The following is a 17,646-nucleotide window of genomic DNA, read 5'->3' as shown; positions in this document are numbered from 1 at the left end:
CAAAATTTTAACCATGATTTATTAATTAAAAATTTGCCTTGGTAAATTAAATTTTTATTTTCTAGATTTTCTTTTAATTCAGAACCACTCTTTTCTCCTGAATTGTGGAGTATTCACTCCAAGTGAAAACCTTTCAAAAATATTGTTGGACTTGTATATCTTCCCAAGAACATTTCTTCTATCAGTGGAATTATTTCTACAATTATTTTTCCTGATCTTTATTCCTTTAAAAGTGATTTTTCATAAGTTTCAGAGACTCTGTTGCACTACAACCCTTTCAAATACTTCTTTAAAATCCCCACCAAAATTTGGGGATGTCATGTGATGTTCCCACATCACTTTTATGCAAAAATCTCTTTTAGTCATTTGGAAATTTTGAGCCCTACCCGAAGTTTTCAAATCTGGTCTAGTTTGTAATTTGCACTACAACCAATTTAAATATTTATTTAAAAATTCCACCAAAATTTGGGGATGTTAGTAGTAGTGTATGATTCAACTTTATGCAAAAACCCGTTGGTGTTCTTTGAACAATTTGAGCAAATCATCCTCTTTTTCTCTCTGGTCCAGTTGGGTATTTTCTACTGCAACCATATTTTATCTTGCCCTATTACCCATGATTTTTCTCCTGCTCATAGACCACTCTACCAAACCCTTATGTCCAGGAGATTGGACCCACCAGAAGATTTTTAGCACATGCAATAATGCCCTTTATTTTCTGTCCAGATTTGGTTTTCTCAAAATCTTGCACTAGGGAGTTTTTGTTTTTGTCAAGCTAACCTTGCCACCCTCTTTATCATTCAAAGAGACCCCAAACTGGAGACTTTGGCCACCAGAGGAGATACCTAGAAGCTCCTGGCATTCTGTCGAGCACTTGGTGTTCATGAACAGAATTGGCATGCTCATGAGTTTGCATTATGGGCTTGCCACAACAGCCAAACCAACGTGTCCACTAAGCTCCTAGCTACCTTTAACCTAGACCTGTTAACTACCAGCCTCATCCTAGCCCTCTAGCACACGTTGGCATTCCGTCGAGCACATGGCGCGCGTGCTCTGGGCGTGCCCAGAGTGCACGTTTTGCACGCGCGCGCGCAACCGAGCCGTCGTGTTCGCTTACCCCGCACCCTGGCACTTGCTAGCCTGCAGAGCCACACCCGTCCTCATCCGCTCACCAGAACCATCCAAGCCACCCCTGGAGCCCCGCAACGCCATAGTCAGGTCGGCCATGGCAGCTAGCGGACGGCCGCAGCAGGCTCCTACCATGGACGGTGCCGCCCGAGGCACAGTCGCGCGCCAGCTATCCCCTGAACAGCCCGAGCTCATCCATTCACTCCTCCAAGCCGCCCCCTGCATCGCCACGTCGTCTACGACCACAGTAGCAGCTCGCCGTCGATCTTATTCTCGGCCGCCGCGGAACTGACCTAGTTGCGCTATAAATAGGAGCCCCCGAGCTCGTCTAGACCTTCAGGCGACCTCAGGCCATCCCTCTAGAGCCCCCATAGCCAGCAATCGACGGAGGGAGGCCTTCTTCCTCGTCTCCGGTCAGTTCGGCCGCCACCACGCTCTGGTGCCGTGCATCGCGAGCAGATCCTTCCTAGTCCTTCCAGCGCCACCATCCGACTCCCCTTGACCGTGCGGAGCTGCACAACCTCTCAGATTCGACCGGGAGCCACCGTAGCCCAAGCCCCCAATTGATCCCGAAGATGCCATCCGCCGCAGAGCTCGCCGCCGGCGACCCTCTTCGTCCCCGTGACCCTCTCGACCACTGGGAGGACCGCCCTGGACTGGCGGATCCATCCCTGCCCTCGGAATCCCGTGGGGAGCCGCCGTTCGTCGGCGGCAATCGCCGGAGCTCCGCCTTTGCTCGGCCAGAAGAGAAAGAAGGCGCGACGACTGGTCAAACCTGACCAGTGGGCCCGATGGACCCACTTTCAGTGACCCAATGATGACCCGCGCTGGCTTTAGTGGAAGCGTAAAACCCAGAGTACGTTTCCTCCTGTTCGAAAACGTATTACTCCCCGAACCGTTTTCTTTTTCTGCTTTTTATTAAAAATAGACTTTGACTAGACTTTGACTGGCTGTAACTTTTAAAATATAAGTCCAATTGGTTTGATTCTTTTTCGGTTGTTTCTCAAATGTTATCTAGTTAATTTTCATATTTATTTGAAAATTTTCTGAACAACTTTGTTTGTACTGTTTTGAAACTATGTGTTAATTTAAATTTTCTTAAAAATAGGATTTGAAGAAGGAAGCAACTTTCAAAAAGTGCACCCCCACTTGCATACTCTTGGAAGGCAAGCATTCTGAACCCCGACATAATATAGGTTGTGTGTCGTTTGATGCAAATACAACACCACCTTGACACGAAGTATTCGTTATTTTATGTGACGATATGATCATACTCATGAGTGCATAACGAAGATTCCTTGCTGTTGGATTTTGATATGCTTCTGATAGTAATCACCCTCGTGTGCCTTTCATGCCTACCGGGAGGAATCTGGGAAAGTCTCTGTCTTGGGTAGACACGAGCTTGTGTCTAGTTTTTCATCGAGACAGTTATGTCCGGTAAGGCATGGTGAGGTATGATGAGTGGTGATTCTGTCTGATTGGTGTGAAATATATTTCTTATGCTTATCATGCAGGAAATGCTTTAACCTCCTGAGTCGACCATAGATCGAGTCTTGTTCCAGTAACCTCCATACTTGTCTCGTACTACCACTTGTCCCTACCCTAGGTAGGGTACGGTTCAGTAAGCTGTCAACCTCTTCCTAGCACACACCATACAGAGAGGCCATGGTGGAAGATATCGGCTGCATCCGATAGGCATGCCACCTGGTCCGGGGGCATGGGTGTTTCCGGTTGGAGCCGAGGGGGTACCTCCCCTAGTTTGCGCGTGTTATAAATTTTGTGATCCCATGCTAGTCGAGGTTGTAGCCTCCCCACTTAGAGTTTCGCTTAACGGGTGTCGTGGGTGATTCCAGACGCCAGTAGGTTAGGCTGGTGTGTGCGGTCAGGTGTGTTTTTAATTAAAAGACCATAGACGGAACTAGTCCCGATGGACTAAAGGAATCCGTTACTCGTGGGTAAAGAGTACACCCTTTGAAGAGATTATATCTATTCGAGTAGCCGTGTCCATGGTTAAGGACTACAGTCTGGGATGAGTCAAGTGTTGGTCTTAGTGTCGGTCTTCGGAGGAAAAACTGCTAAACCAGAACATGGATCATGACTTGTGACTTATGATGATTATGATTACTATTATTATGGACTAACCATTTACATTATTTGAAGTATTGAGTATCCCTAGGACAGTTCTACCTCCTGGATGTTCACTATGATTACTCTCATATAAGCCCTTTATGTGGTGTCGTGGAGACGCCCGACTGTGGCATGCTTGTTATTCATTTACTTTATAAGCCCTTTCTGTGGTGTCACTGAGACGCCGACTGTGGCATGCTTGTTATTTACTTACTCTATAAGCCTTTTATGTGGTGTTGCACAGACGCCCGACTGCGACATGTTTGCTACATATTTCCTTTATAAGCCCTTTATGTGACGTCGCTCAGACGCCTGAGACACCCGGTCGGTGCATTCTATTTCTACCCTCTTGTTGCATATTCATGTTGTATATGAATAACCTGCTTGCGTGCATCATGGATGTTTATTTTGTGACCGATGTGTGATCATAGAATATTTCAGAGCATGATTATAATTTGTATATTATACTTGTGTTCATAATGTTTGCGAGTACATTCAAAGTACTCACTGGCTTGTCCCTGGCTATTGTCTTGGCCAGATTTCTTGCGTGGAGAGGAGCGTTGCGATGATAGCTCCGGAACCTACGCAATGGTGACAGCAGCCTCGCGAAGATAGGAGTTATCCAGGTCATCTGTTCCTGTGGGAAATGGAGTCCCATAGACGCTGATGAACCACAAACCGCTTCCGCCATCAACCACTAGAAACCATTTGTTGTACTCATAGGCCAGAATGGTCTTGTACTACATTTTTTTGTATTTTGCTTGGAGTTTCTGTATCAAGTTGGTGTCTCATCAACTAACAGTTATCCTGGGGCTGGTGAGCACAAGGGCCATTTTCTGGGAAATTAATATCCCGAAAATCTGGTCCTGACACATACCTACCTATGGATTGAGTAAGATCCTCCAAGTAAGTTTTCATCGGTGCCAGCAATAAAAATTGCTCTCTAAATATGTATGACTTATTAGTGTGGGAGAAAATAAGCTTTATACGATCATGTGATATGGAAGAAATAAAAGCGACGAACTACATAATAAAGGTCCATATCACAAGTGGCAATATAGAGTGACGTTCTTTCGCATTAAGATTTTGTGCATCCAACCATAAAAGCACATGACAACCTCTGCTTCCCTCTGCGAAGGGCCTATTTTTCACTTTTATCTCTTGCCTTACATGAGAGTCATGGTGATCTTCACCCTTCCTTTTTACATTTTATCTTTTGGCAAGCACAACATGTTGGAAAGATCCTAGTATATTTGGCTAACTGGATGTGAGTTTTCATGAACTATTATTCTTGACATTACCCTTGAGGTAAAACGTTGGGAGGCAAAACTATACGCCCCTATCTTTCTCTGTGTCCAATTAAAACTCCATACCCATAAGTATTGCATGAGTGTTAGAAATTGTGAAAGACTATATGATAGTTGAGTATGTGGACTTGTTGAAAAGCTCTTATATATTGACTCTTTCCTATGTTATGATAAATTTCAATTGCTCCAATGACTGAGATTATAGTTTGTTAGTTTTCAATGAAGTTTATGATTCATACTTGAAATTGTGATTGAATTATTACTCTAGCATAAGAGATCATATGACAAGAATTATATAAGTTTCTGTTCTAAGAATGATCATGATGCCCTCATGTCCGTATTTTATTTTTATCGACACCTCTATCTCTAAATATGTGGACATATTTTTCGATTTCGGCTTTCGCTTCAGGACAAGCGAGGTCTAAGCTTGGGGGAGTTGATACGTCCATTTTGCATCATGCTTTTATATTGATATTTATTGCATTATGGGTTGTTATTACACATTATGTCACAATACTTATGCCTACTCTCTCTTATTTTACAAGGTTTACACAAAGAGGGAGAATGTCGGCAGCTGGGATTCTGGGATGGAAAAGGAGCAAATATTAGGGACCTATTCTGCACAGCTCCAAAAGTCCTGAAACTTCACGGAAGTCATTTTCAGAATATATAAAAAATACTGAGCGCAAGAAGTTCACCAGGGGGGCCACACCCTGCCCACGAGGGTGGGGGGCGCGCCCTACCCCCTGGGCGCGCCGCCCTACCTCGGGTGGCCCTCTGATGTCCATCTTCTGCTATATGGAGTCTTCCGATGAGGAAAAAAATCATAAGCCATCTTTCCGGACGAGACTCCGCCGCCACGAGGCGGAACATTGGCGGAACCAATCTAGGGCTCTGGCGGAGCTGTTCTACCGGGGAAACTTCCCTCCGTGAGGGGGAAATCATCGCCATCGTCATCACCAATGCTCCTCTCATCAGGAGAGGGCAATCTCCATCAACATCTTCACCAGCACCATCTCCTCTCAAACCCTAGATCATCTCTTGTATCCAATTTTTGTCTCTAAGCCTGGGATTGGTACCTGTGGGTTGCTAGTAGTGTTAATTACTCCTTGTAGTTGATGCTAGTTGGTTTATTTGGTGGAAGATCATATGTTTAGATCCTTTATGCATATTAATACCCCTCTGATTATGGACATGAATGTGCTTTGTGAGTATTTACGTTTGTTCCTGAGGACATGGGAGAAGTCTTGCTATTAGTAGTCATGTGAATTTGGTATCCGTTTGATATTTTGATGAGATGTATGTTGTCTCTCCTCTAGTGGTGTTATGTGAACATCGACTACATGACACTTCACAATTATTTGGGCCTAGAGGAAGGAATTGGGAAGTAATAAGTAGATGATGGGTTGCTAGAGTGACAGAAGCTTAAACCCTAGTTTATGTGTTGCTTCGTAAGGGGCTGATTTGGATCCATATGTTTCATGCTATGGTTAGGTTTGCCTTAATACTTTTGTTGTAGTTGCGGATGCTTGCAATAGAGGTTAATCATAAGTGGGATGCTTGTCCAAGTAAGGGCAGTGCTCAAGCACCGGTCCACCCAAATACCAAATTATCAAAGTACCGAACGCGAATCATATGATCGTGATGAAACCTAGCTTGACGATATTCCCATGTGTCCTCAAGAGCGCTTTTCTCTATATAAGAGTTTGTCCAGGCTTGTCCTTTGCTTCAAAAAGGATTGGGCCACCTTGCTGCACTTTATTTAGTCTTGTTACTTGTTGCTCGTTACCAATTATCTTATCACAAAACTATCTGTTACCTATAATTTCAGTGCTTGCAGAGAATACCTTGTTGAAAACCGCCTATCATTTCCTTCTGCTCCTCGTTGGGTTCAACACTCTTACTTATCGAAAGGACTACGATAGATCCCCTACACTTGTGGGTCATCAATTCCTCAAACTTGGAGTAGAAACTCCACTTGGATACATGCAAGGCATGAGCTTGTCTTTTTGACTAATCCTTGATATTTCTCTTATGATGATGATTATATGTCTTGGATCTATACTTGTACCCTTGCATGTTATCTAACCCTTGTAGGTACTTGGATGAGCCCAAATCTATGAGATTGTAACACACTCACATGTTGAGCAATCTCTACATCACCAAGTTATTCAATTGTTCCGGAGTGCTAAAGATATCTTAGGAGACTAACGATTACATTCTCCATCCGTTCAAGTTATTTCGAGGTTGTTATCTCATTCAAGCCATTTAATTCAACCGGTGCAATCTCTCTTTTAAATTGTTCAAAGGTGTTTCTTTTCAGTGGGCCCTAACCCACAGCTCTTTTCCCAGGATCTTACTTGACTCTTCTAATTTTCCCAGAGCTATCCTAAATTCTTTTCGAAGTTTGACATAAGAATGAATCATCATCAGTCAAATGTCTTTCCCCAAAATCTTTCAAACTCTTTTCATTGCTGGCTCAACCTCTTAGCTTTTCATTCTCCCAGGGTGTCTCATCAATTATCATGGTGGTGTTTTCCGTCGTCATTCTCGGATTCGAAGACCGAAGAGGAGTTCCTCTTAAGTCCTTACCCGTTCTTCCAAAGATTCATGGTGCTAGCTTTATGCCATCCTCTCATCATTGTTTCGATTGTGTGAATTCTTTTCACCCATTCGGAGCTATTAAGGAGTCTTTTCAGTTTGATTCTCTAGAGCCCATCATCTTAGAATTATTCATTCCAGCTTTCAGCTCTCGTTCTCCAAATCATACCGGTGCATCATTCAAGTATTCTCTTATCAGCTCGTGATCTCTTCGTTCTCATATATCTAAATCCCCTCAAGTATCTTCATTCGTTCTCTAATTCTTCCCGGTGTTTCTTTATCTTTTCTTCAATCGTTTTCAATTCTTACGGTGGTTCTTCCAGGATTCTTCTTCCTTCATTTATGATATCAATTTATTCATTGTTTCAATTCTACCGGTGGTTCGTTGAAGACCTTCCCAAGTTGGCGCTATATCTATCTTAATGCTTTCTACGAGAATAAGTAGTATGCCAAATCCGTTGCTTGTCATCAATCTAAAGTGGCGAAGGATACACATAACATAATTCTTATTATTGTTTCATCTAAGGGATTAATTCCTTATTCTGGAGGTTCATCAAAATTCTTGATTTCTTTTGTTCATCTTTCTTTTCCGGAGTTCCAAGTTTTTCCGCATTATCTCATCACGAAGCTCCATCTAAATCATCGCAAGGCCTCACCTTGTGTTTTCAACTTCTCTTTCCTTTCGTTTGATCATTCTTTTATTACTGGAGTTCTTCATGGAGGCTCTACATGATGGTTCATCAAGGATTTAATTCCTTCTCGAAGTGTTCACCGAGATTCTTTTAAAAGGAGCAAAATTATTCTTGTTCTTGCATTCTGAAGTGCAATTCTTTCTATCTGATCCTTTTCAGGTGGTGTTATGTCTTTCTTGGCAATTTCCCTTCGTGTTTCATGATTCACAAGTTGTCCGGAATGAAATATTTTAAACCCATCATTTTCAATTTGTTCATGAGATCCTTTGCTATCCATCAATCTCTTCTTTGGAGTTATCTTGGTATAGATTTCACCTTAAGCCTTCCATTGGGAATGTTGCCATTATGGTGCTTACCTATGATCCAATTTCCGCTTCTCATCTAGATGAAGGAGTTTTCATATCCTTGTTGATATCAATCCAATCTATTGTTTTTGTTAGTGACAGAATTTCACATCAAGATTTTGACGTGTATTCCATAAGCCCACATCAAGCTTATCCTTTCGTTGTTGATAATCCAACAACCCCGTTCTAGCATTTGTTGAAAGCGTGCTCTCTCAAGATCTTGTTTCCCTCTATTAATTCCATTCCATTCCATCATTTCTTCCAGAGGCATAGTGTGTTGTTCATTTCGTCAAGTATACTCTTATCTTGTCAAGCTCATGTTCAATTCCTTCCATTTACAGTCGGAGTGCTGCCCAAATTATATCAGTCTTGTTCCTTCTCTATCTTGTTTTAACCGGAGTGTTGTGGCTATCATTCCTCTTCTAACCGGACTCTCATCCAAGTGCTTTCATTTTACCAAGCTCATATTCTTTACCTTCCTTTTTCCAACCGAAGTGTTGTTGTAATTGATCCTTATCATTCCTTGTACATCTCGTTTCATCCGGAGTGCTTGCATGTACTTCTTGCCCATTGCAACCCTTTTCTCATGTCTTTCAACCACAGGGTTCTCGTGATGTTCCTTGTTCCTCTTTTCTAACGGAGTGTTTTCAACTTCGATCATCTCCATTGTATTCTTTTCTCGAAATTGTTTAACCTCTCAAGGTTCTTTGGTTTCACTCGTTTGTCAAAGAAGCAACTTAGTTTACCTCTTCTCTTCCTCTCCCGCTTCTCTCCGGTGCCATCCTAGATCTCGGGACGAGATCCTCTTGTAGTGGTGGAGTGTTGTGATGCCCGTAGACCGGAGCTTTAGATGCCTTCTTGGTTTTCTGAGTTTTGTCGGGTAATTTGTTTTGTCTGTTGCATTCATCTTTGTATCATGTGCATTGCATCATGTCATCATGCCATCATGTCATTTTTTTAACTCAATAAATAAATGGCATGGATCTTTGATCCATTTAAATCGAGGGAATTCACATGGTGAGTTCTCTTTATAACATACCCTCCTGATATTTAGGGAGCTATTATAAAATATTCCATTAATTTGGAATTATCCATACACACTTGCATTTCAGTTCCATGCCTCTTCTGCTTCAAGTTCCATTTATCGAGGCCCTGTCTAATTTCTCAACATTTTTGGCCACTCCTAAATCCTAGTCTACATTCAACTCCTTTGAGGCAAGTTTAATAATTTTGGACTTAACTTCCCCAATTTTGTCAGAACCACTTTTGCTAGGTTGGAAATAATCCATTATGCCATACAAAATATGTCCCACCATCTAATTCTTGTTCATGGCCTTTTTCTCTTACTTATTTTGACCTCTCTCTATTTGTTTCTTCTTCTAAAGGGAATAAGAGAGAGAGAGCCCAGCCAAGATCTAGGCCCATCTGGGCCGGCCTCCAAGGCCCAACCGCGCCCCACGCTAACCCTAGTGTCTCCTTCCCTCGTCCCCCATCTCTTGTTCCCTCCTCCCGTTCGTTTTCCTCAACGCCGCCACCACATACGCAACGCACCAGGAGGATCCCCGCGCCCGATTCCCCAGCTCCTCGTGCCTGAGGGCCTCGCGTGCGAGTTCGACCCCGAGCACCGGAGATGCTCTTCCTCCAGCTGACGTCCTCCCAGCGCCACCCCTGCCCCGCGCTATACCTCATCCCTCTGCTCCACGTCCGCTGCGCCGCCCTGGGTCTCCTTCAGCGTCTGCCTCCTGCATCGCTGGTCTGCCTCCCCATCCTTGCCGGAGCAAGCTCGCCGTCCGCCACCTCGCGCCCAAAGACGCACCATCCTCGACCTCCTCCTAGCGCCCGCCGACCACCTCTGATCCATTCCCTCCACTGCACCGCGGCCGGCCCTGCCTCCTTGTCGAGCTGCCAGAGCGGTAGTCACCCGAGCTCTCCCTCGAGCGTGCCTTGCTCCATCAATTCTTCTGCCCGAGCCCCATTGCCTGCTGTCACGGGATCGCCAAGATGCAGGTCAACCCCGTCCAGATCCGGCTGGCCTCTTCTACCCTTGCCCGTTCTCGGCCGGTTCTGACCCCGGTGGCCCATTCCCGTCGGAGTTGACCTCCACCATAGGCCACCCGCCAAGCCGCAGGAGTAGTGCCACTGCTACCTTGCTTCTGCATCGTCCACCAAGACCCGAGGCCTTTTTTTGGTGTTGCTTCGTTTTGGATGTCCCGGCCTTTCCGACAAGTGTACGACAACACGGTGACTCGTAATGTACCTCTACCTTCGTCTTTGGAATCGCCAAGAGTGCCAAGTACCTCGACGCCCGATGCCTAGAACGACTACCTTCGCCGAAGACCCATGAACCAAAAACTTCAAGTTCAACTATGTCGCAAGAACGAGACCGACGGGTCCGAAGACCCCAAGTACCACGACAACCCCAAAGGGATTCGAATTCGTCAAGTTCACCTTTGAAACGTGTACCCCTACACTGCAACGAAATGCCGAGTTCCTCTCCGAACGTGTGTGCCCCTACCGTCGACCCCGTGGATGTCAACTTCCTCGCCGCGACCCCGATCCTCTATGGAGTGTGTACGACTACGGCCCGTGTATCACTACTTCCACGATGAAGTGAGTACAACTACCGTTGACATGCATTTCACCAAGTACCACTACCGTCGACCCCAAAGGGCTTGGAGTCATCAAGTACCTCTCCGAATGAACGTGAACCACTACTTCCTCTACGAACTCGAACCGCTCTGAGAATTCTCCTTTGGAAGGTATAACCCCGAGATGACCGTCCGAGAACGATTGCTTGTGTTGTATGAGATGTACCCTTTGTCTGCACCGTGTCTGTAGTGTCCCCCGCTTCCTTGCCATCGACTCATGGGACACCCGGTATCCGGGAGCACCCCACCATCTTTTGCACGCATCCGCACACTTCTCCTTTGCATCGGTATCGCAATCGAGTTACCGGAACCGGAACGTTGATGTTGCACCATTTTTGTTATCGTTGCCGTGGCACCCCTTTTCTTTCCACCACGGTGAAAAATGCTTCATAATGCTCTTGTCAACTTTTAATAAAAATTGCATAAACTTGCACATGTCATCCGCGTCATGATAACAACAAATAAAATCTTTAAAATTGTTGTTTGCATTAAATTGCTAAATGCATATGGGGATTTACCGGAATTGTTGTTTGTTCCGGCCTCATTTAAACTTGTTTAGATAGAGGTTTTACTTTTGCTTCTTCTATTGCCATGTTTAACAACATTTAATATTGTTGGGTACCTAAACGGGAGAGAACTAAATAATTGATGTGGTGTTCCATCAATATGCAACCCGTTGCATATTGAGCTCCACTTAATTTGTAGTTTTGGTTGTTGCACTTTGCCATGTCATGCATATTTAAACCGGACATGCATCGTACTTGGTTGTGCATCATGCCATGTTATGCTTGGTTGTTTACTATGTTGCTTGCTTCTTTCCGGGTTGCTTCTCTCATTAGCTTCGGTTTCGTTCCGGAGTTGGGAGGATCCGTTCGACTCCGTCCGTTTGTCTTCTTCATGGACTCGTTCTTATTCCTTGCGGGATTTCAGGCAAGATGACCATACCCTCGAAATCACTTCTATCTTTGCTTGCTAGTCGCTCTCTCTATTGCTATGCCGCGATACCTACCACTTGCTATATCATGCCTCCCATATTGCCGTGTCAGCCTCTAACCCATCTTTTCCTAGCAAACCGTTGTCTGGCTATGTTACCGCTTTTGCTCAGCCCCTCTTATATCGTTGCTAGTTGCAGGTGAAGATTAAGTTGTTCCTTGTTGGAACATGGATATGATTGGGATATCACCATATCTCTTATTTAATTAATGCATCTATGTACTTGGTAAAGTGTGGAAGCCTCGGCCTTATGCCTGGTGTTTTGTTCCACTCTTGCCGCCCTAGTTTCCGTCATACCGGTACTATGTTCCTTGATTTTGCGTTCCTTATGCGATTGGGGGAATTGGGACCCCCTTGACATTTCGCTTTGAATAAAACTCCTCCAGCAAGGCCCAACCTTGGTTTTAACATTTTCCACCTAAGCCTTTTTCCCTTGGGTTCTGCAGACTCAAGGGTCATCTTTATTTTAAACCCCCGGGCTAGTGCTCCTCTGAGTGTTGGTCCAAACTAGAGCACCGTGCGGGACCATTGTCGGTGTCAAAACCGGCGGATCTCAGGTAGGGGGTCCCGAACTGTGCGTCTAAGGCGGATGGTAACAGGAGGCAGGGGACACGATATTTAACCCAGGTTCGGGCCCTCTTGATGGAGGTAAAACCCTACGTCCTGCTTGATTAATATTGATGATATGGTTAGTACAAGAGTAGATCTACCACGAGATCAAGGAGGCTAAACCCTAGAAGCTAGCCTATGGTATGATTGTTGTTCGTCCTACGGAATAAAAGCCTCCGGTTTATATAGACACCGGAGAGGGCTAGGGTTACACAGAGTCGGTTACAATGGTAGGAGATCTACATATCCGTATCGCCAAGCTTGCCTTCCACACCAAGGAAAGTCCCTTCCGGACACGGGACGAAGTCTTCAATCTTGTATCTTCATAGTCCAGGATTCCGGTCAAAGGTATAGTCCGGCTATCCGGACACCCCCTAATCCAGGACTCCCTCAGTAGCCCCTGAACCAGGCTTTAATGACGACGAGTCCGGCGCGCAGATTGTCTTCGGCATTGCAATGCGGGTTCCTCCTCCAAGTACTTCATAGAAGATTTTGAACACAAAGGTAGTGTCCGGCTCTGCAAAATAAGTTTCCACATATTGCCATAGAGAGAATAATATTTACACAAATCTAATCTGCTGACGTATTCCGTAGCACGACATCACACCACGGCCAAGTCTTTATTTGAATCGCTTTACTGTCCCACCTCAGAGCGTTTAGCGAGGTGGTTTCCTTGGCACGTCTTGTCAAAGCAGAGATCGTGTCCCCTTATTCCGGGATTATCATCAATACGGGCGTTGGTAACCCAATCGTGCCATTGATTACGGCGCTTGGGAGATAAGCGAGTTTTACCAGGCTGGTGGGGACGCATAGTCGCGTCCACCCATATAAGGGGATAAGGATCCACCTTTTCATCCACGCCTTCTTCCTCCTTTGCCTATCCATTTCCGCGCACTCGAGCTCCAGCGCCCAAGTCCGCACACCCCACCTCAACCTTCTCCAGCCATGTCCGGAGCGGGAGGCAAGTGGATGGTCTCCTCCATCACGGAGGGACACATCAAAAAACTGAGGAAGGCCGGATACTTGTCTAACGACATTGCGCACCGTCTTCCAGAAGAGGGGCAGGTCATCCCCACCCCTAGGCCCCATGAGAGGGTGGTGTTCCTCCCCCATTTCCTCCGCGGACTGGGCTTCCCTCTCCACCCATTTGTCCAGGGGCTCATGTTCTACTATGGCCTGGATTTCCATGATCTGGCCCCGAACTTTGTCCTCAACATCTCGACGTTAATCGTCGTGTGCGAGGCTTTCTTCTGCATCCGCCCCCATTTCGGCCTATGGCTCAAGACTTTCAATGTCAAGCCGAAGGTGGTGCACGGCACCCAGGCGGAGTGCGGAGGCGCCATGGTGGGCAAGATACCCAACATCCTATGGCTCAAGGGCTCCTTCGTGGAGACCCTAAAGGGGTGGCAATCAGGGTGGTTTTACATCACCGAGCCGCGCGACCCTGAATGGGTCGCAGCCCCCGAGTTCCGATCCGGACCCCCTACGCGGCTCACCTTTTAGAAAGAGACGGGCCTGTCGTGGGGTAAAAAAGGAGAGCTGACCGGACTCCAAACATGCGTCCAAACCCCGATGGACAAGAAGCTCAAACTTGTCAACGTAGTCCAGGTTATGCTCATCCACCGGATCCTCCCGTGTCAACAACGGGCTTTCAACCTGTGGGAGTTCGACCCGGCGCGGCACCAAACTCTGAGCAGGCTCTTCGACAGGACGTATGAAGATGCCTGGAAGGTGCTTTTCAAGGGCACCGAGGCCCCCGCATCCGCTACCGAGGATCACGGATTCAGCACGCAGCGTCACGCTCGTGCGGTAAGCTATTTTTACCTTTTATAGGGCATTAGTTTTTCATAGTTTGACTCCATGTGGGATCTAAGCTCCCTTACCTTTGACAGGATTGGCAGGAGACGTCCGAACAGATCAACTATCCGGCTCCTTTGCCCGAAGGCCCAGCGGACGCTCGCTTGGCGAAGCTGCTGGTTCCGGCACCCTATGTGGTACCGGAGAAGAAGGCCAAGAAGAAGGCCACGGGGACTCGAAAGAGTGCCCGGCACCAGGAGGTGTCGGATTCATCATCCGACGACTCCAAGGCGCACTCCTCCCATGAAGACGAGGAGGAGGAAGAAGAGACCTCTCCCCCTCTAGCGGGAGGAGGGAAGAAAAGGAAGGCCGCCCCTACTGGGGAGGCCGAAGGGTCCAAGAAGGGGAAGACCCTTCCTCCGGACTACTCCACCAACACCGACGACGGCGAAGAGGAGTGGCCGCACAGGGCCAAGCCCCTGGCGAGATCGTAAGTATTCGGACACCAGAGCAATTCATAGTGTTCCTTTCTTGTACAACTCCTCCTTACGCCGAATATGACAATGCAGTCCGCCCAAGGCCGGGCTCGACGAGTCATCGAGCGGCTCCCTGGATTCGTCGGACATGAATTCACTTCTGCCCGCTACCTCCCCCCACCCTACGGATGACGTCGAGGTGCTGTCCCAACAGGTTCCAAGCCAGGAGGAGGTGGTCCTGGAGGCGCCGCAAGGTGACCTCCCAGATTCCAGGCGCAAAGGGGATAAAACCCCCAAGAGCCCCAAGTCCGGCCTTGAGCCGGACACCGCGCCGGAACCTTCAACGGTTCCGGACTCCGGTAGGCAGCCTCCTTCCAAGAGGAGCAAGCCTACCGAGCCGGTGACCTCCGTCCAACCGGAGGCACCGGACAATTTGCTGGAGGTGCTTAAAGGCGCTTCCATCGACGAGGAGCACTGCACTATTATGAGTGCGGTGATCCAGAAGGTTCAGTCCACCAAGAGCGGACTGACTGAAGCCTGTGCCAGCCTTCTAACAGGCTTTGAGGTAAGTAAAGAATATGTAAAAATATTACCGCATAGACAGTAGCCCCTGATGCTCTGTTCGGTGTTCGGAAAGAAAAGCCGAATAGAGGATCTAATAACATTCGCAAGAGTCTAACATAATCAAGTCAATATGCGTATGCAGGCTTCACTGCTGGCCTCCGCCGCACTGACTGTGGAGGTGGATACGCTGAAGCAAAACCTTGTGCGGTCCGAGAACGAGCTCCGCCATACCAAGAGGCAACTTGAGGAGAAGGAAGGTAAGTAATACCTTGCGCAAGTATATGGAGAAGATGTGGTTGCAAAAAATGACAGGATCAATGTGCTATTATAGGGGCCACGACCGAGGTGGCAACCCTTAAGAAAGCGCTGTTCGAGGCCAAAAACAGAGCGGCCGCGGAGCGCACAGAGAGAGGGAAGCAGGAGGCGCAGGTGGAGGAGGTGCAGAAAGAGCTCCAGGCTCTCGTGAAAAAACACGAGAGTTTGGAGCTTGACTCAAAGACGCAAGCGTCCGAGCTTGCGGCAGCCCTCGAAAGCGCGAAGTCTGCCAAGGCCGAAGCCCAGAAAGCCCTCCAAGAAATTGAAGTGATGAATAAGATAGCGGTGGGTAAGGCATTCATTATGCAAAGCAAGCATGTGAAAGTGAATTACTTGTTACTTACCCGAGTCCGGAGCTCTCCAGGAGCATTCGCAGATTTGCCCCGTGGTGAGTCTGATGCCGCCGCCTACTACCGATCCGAGGAGGGGATCTCGATGGAGAAGGTGTTCTGGTCTCAGTATGCTGAGGCCGGACACCTGGTGCCTTTGAGTGACCAGCTGAAGCAAATGGTCGAGCTCCACAAGGTGGCCGAACAGGCCATAAAGGGCCTCGTAGTTCGGCTTTGGCCTAGAGAGGCTTTGCCTGGGAGCTACTTCAGGCAGGTGAGGCGGCTTGTGGATGCCTGTCCACGGCTTGAAGTAATCAAGCGCTCCATCTGCATCGAAGGTGCCCGTAGGGCGCTTGCCCGTGCTAAAGTGCACTAGGGCAAGATGGATGCGGAGAAGCTGGTGAAGGACGGGCCGCCGCCGGGCAAGGAGCATCGCGTCCCGGAAGCATATTATGAGGGCGTCCTGAAGGGTGCCCGCCTTATAGTGGATGAATGCTCCAAAGATGTAATTTTTGAGTAAACTCGCATTTGTGATCCTGTATGCTGAAAACTTGTTCATATGCACTAAGAAACGCTTTTGAATTTAAAAGATTACCTTCTGTGCGGCCGTTTATCAAATTTGAGAGATGGCGAGTCGTCGGCTTCTGCCCCCATGCCACGAGTGCTGGGGTGTTCGGGATAAACATGAGCGCTCCTTTTCCCATTCTTGGGTCCTTCGAGGGAGGCGCTCAACACAACGAACAAGGCAATCAGACTATAATGCTTGAACACTCTCACTTAGCCATAGAATTCTATAATTTTAAATTTCGGCAAAGCCCCTAGTGTTCAGAAGACCGAGTTCGGGGTGTTATCCACGCCTAGGCCGGACAAAGCCGACTCCTCTCTCTAAGCGGCATAAGTCTTTAGGGACTCAAAAACCTCTCGAACAGCGACCAGCTCTCACCTCATCATGACGGTCAGTTTTAGCTTTCTCTACTGAGGTGCTTAGCCTAGCTCAACTAGGGCACAATCGCAGTAGTTCTCCTAGTGCTACCTTAGCCGATATAATGGAACGTAAGGTACCAAAACATAGGAGCCGGGCAAACCCAACTATTGACCCAAGACATGATTCGGAGCCGATGCATATAATGCTATAAGTTCGGGGTGCCGCACTTGTGAAAGTGTTCGGACTTCTCACACCGTATTGTGGGGTACTTAAGCCCCTGGCGTATTGGCCGTACCAAAGTGTACGGGTGCGACATGTCATTAATGAACATATATTCGTAAAAAAGAGTAATGCAATAATAGACGGAAGCTATGCATTGTTTATTTAAAAAAGCTGCGATCAAAGAAGAACGATACAAATAGTGTAATAAGCAAAAGATGGGACTATTTAACATGTCCTTTCCAGGGGCGAGCTACGGAATGTTATGTGTAACAGGTATACTGCTCGTTATAGAGACCACCTTAGAGTTCCATAGTGCGGCGTAGCTTTCTGCTTCCCTGGTTGTATCGTTTGTGCGGCAATTGTACTGCCGGACAAGCCTTCCGAAGAATGGAGTCCTGAAAATAAGAGAAAAGTAAGAAATCGGCAGCCCCTAGTGCAGTTTAAGCCGCGTTTCGGGCGTGCCGTGATGGTGCCCCTTCCCTTGTGCCCATGGTATTTCCAGAACGTAGTTATGTACGCGCAACACTGGTTTCGCAAGTTCGCGAGGGCTGGGGTTGGGGCCGCATTGCTAC

This window comes from Triticum dicoccoides, chromosome 3A (assembly GCF_002162155.2).
Source record: "Triticum dicoccoides isolate Atlit2015 ecotype Zavitan chromosome 3A, WEW_v2.0, whole genome shotgun sequence".
Taxonomy (NCBI): Eukaryota; Viridiplantae; Streptophyta; class Magnoliopsida; order Poales; family Poaceae; genus Triticum; species Triticum dicoccoides.
The sequence above is the reverse complement of the archived record's forward strand: the minus strand, read 5'-3'. Positions refer to the sequence as shown.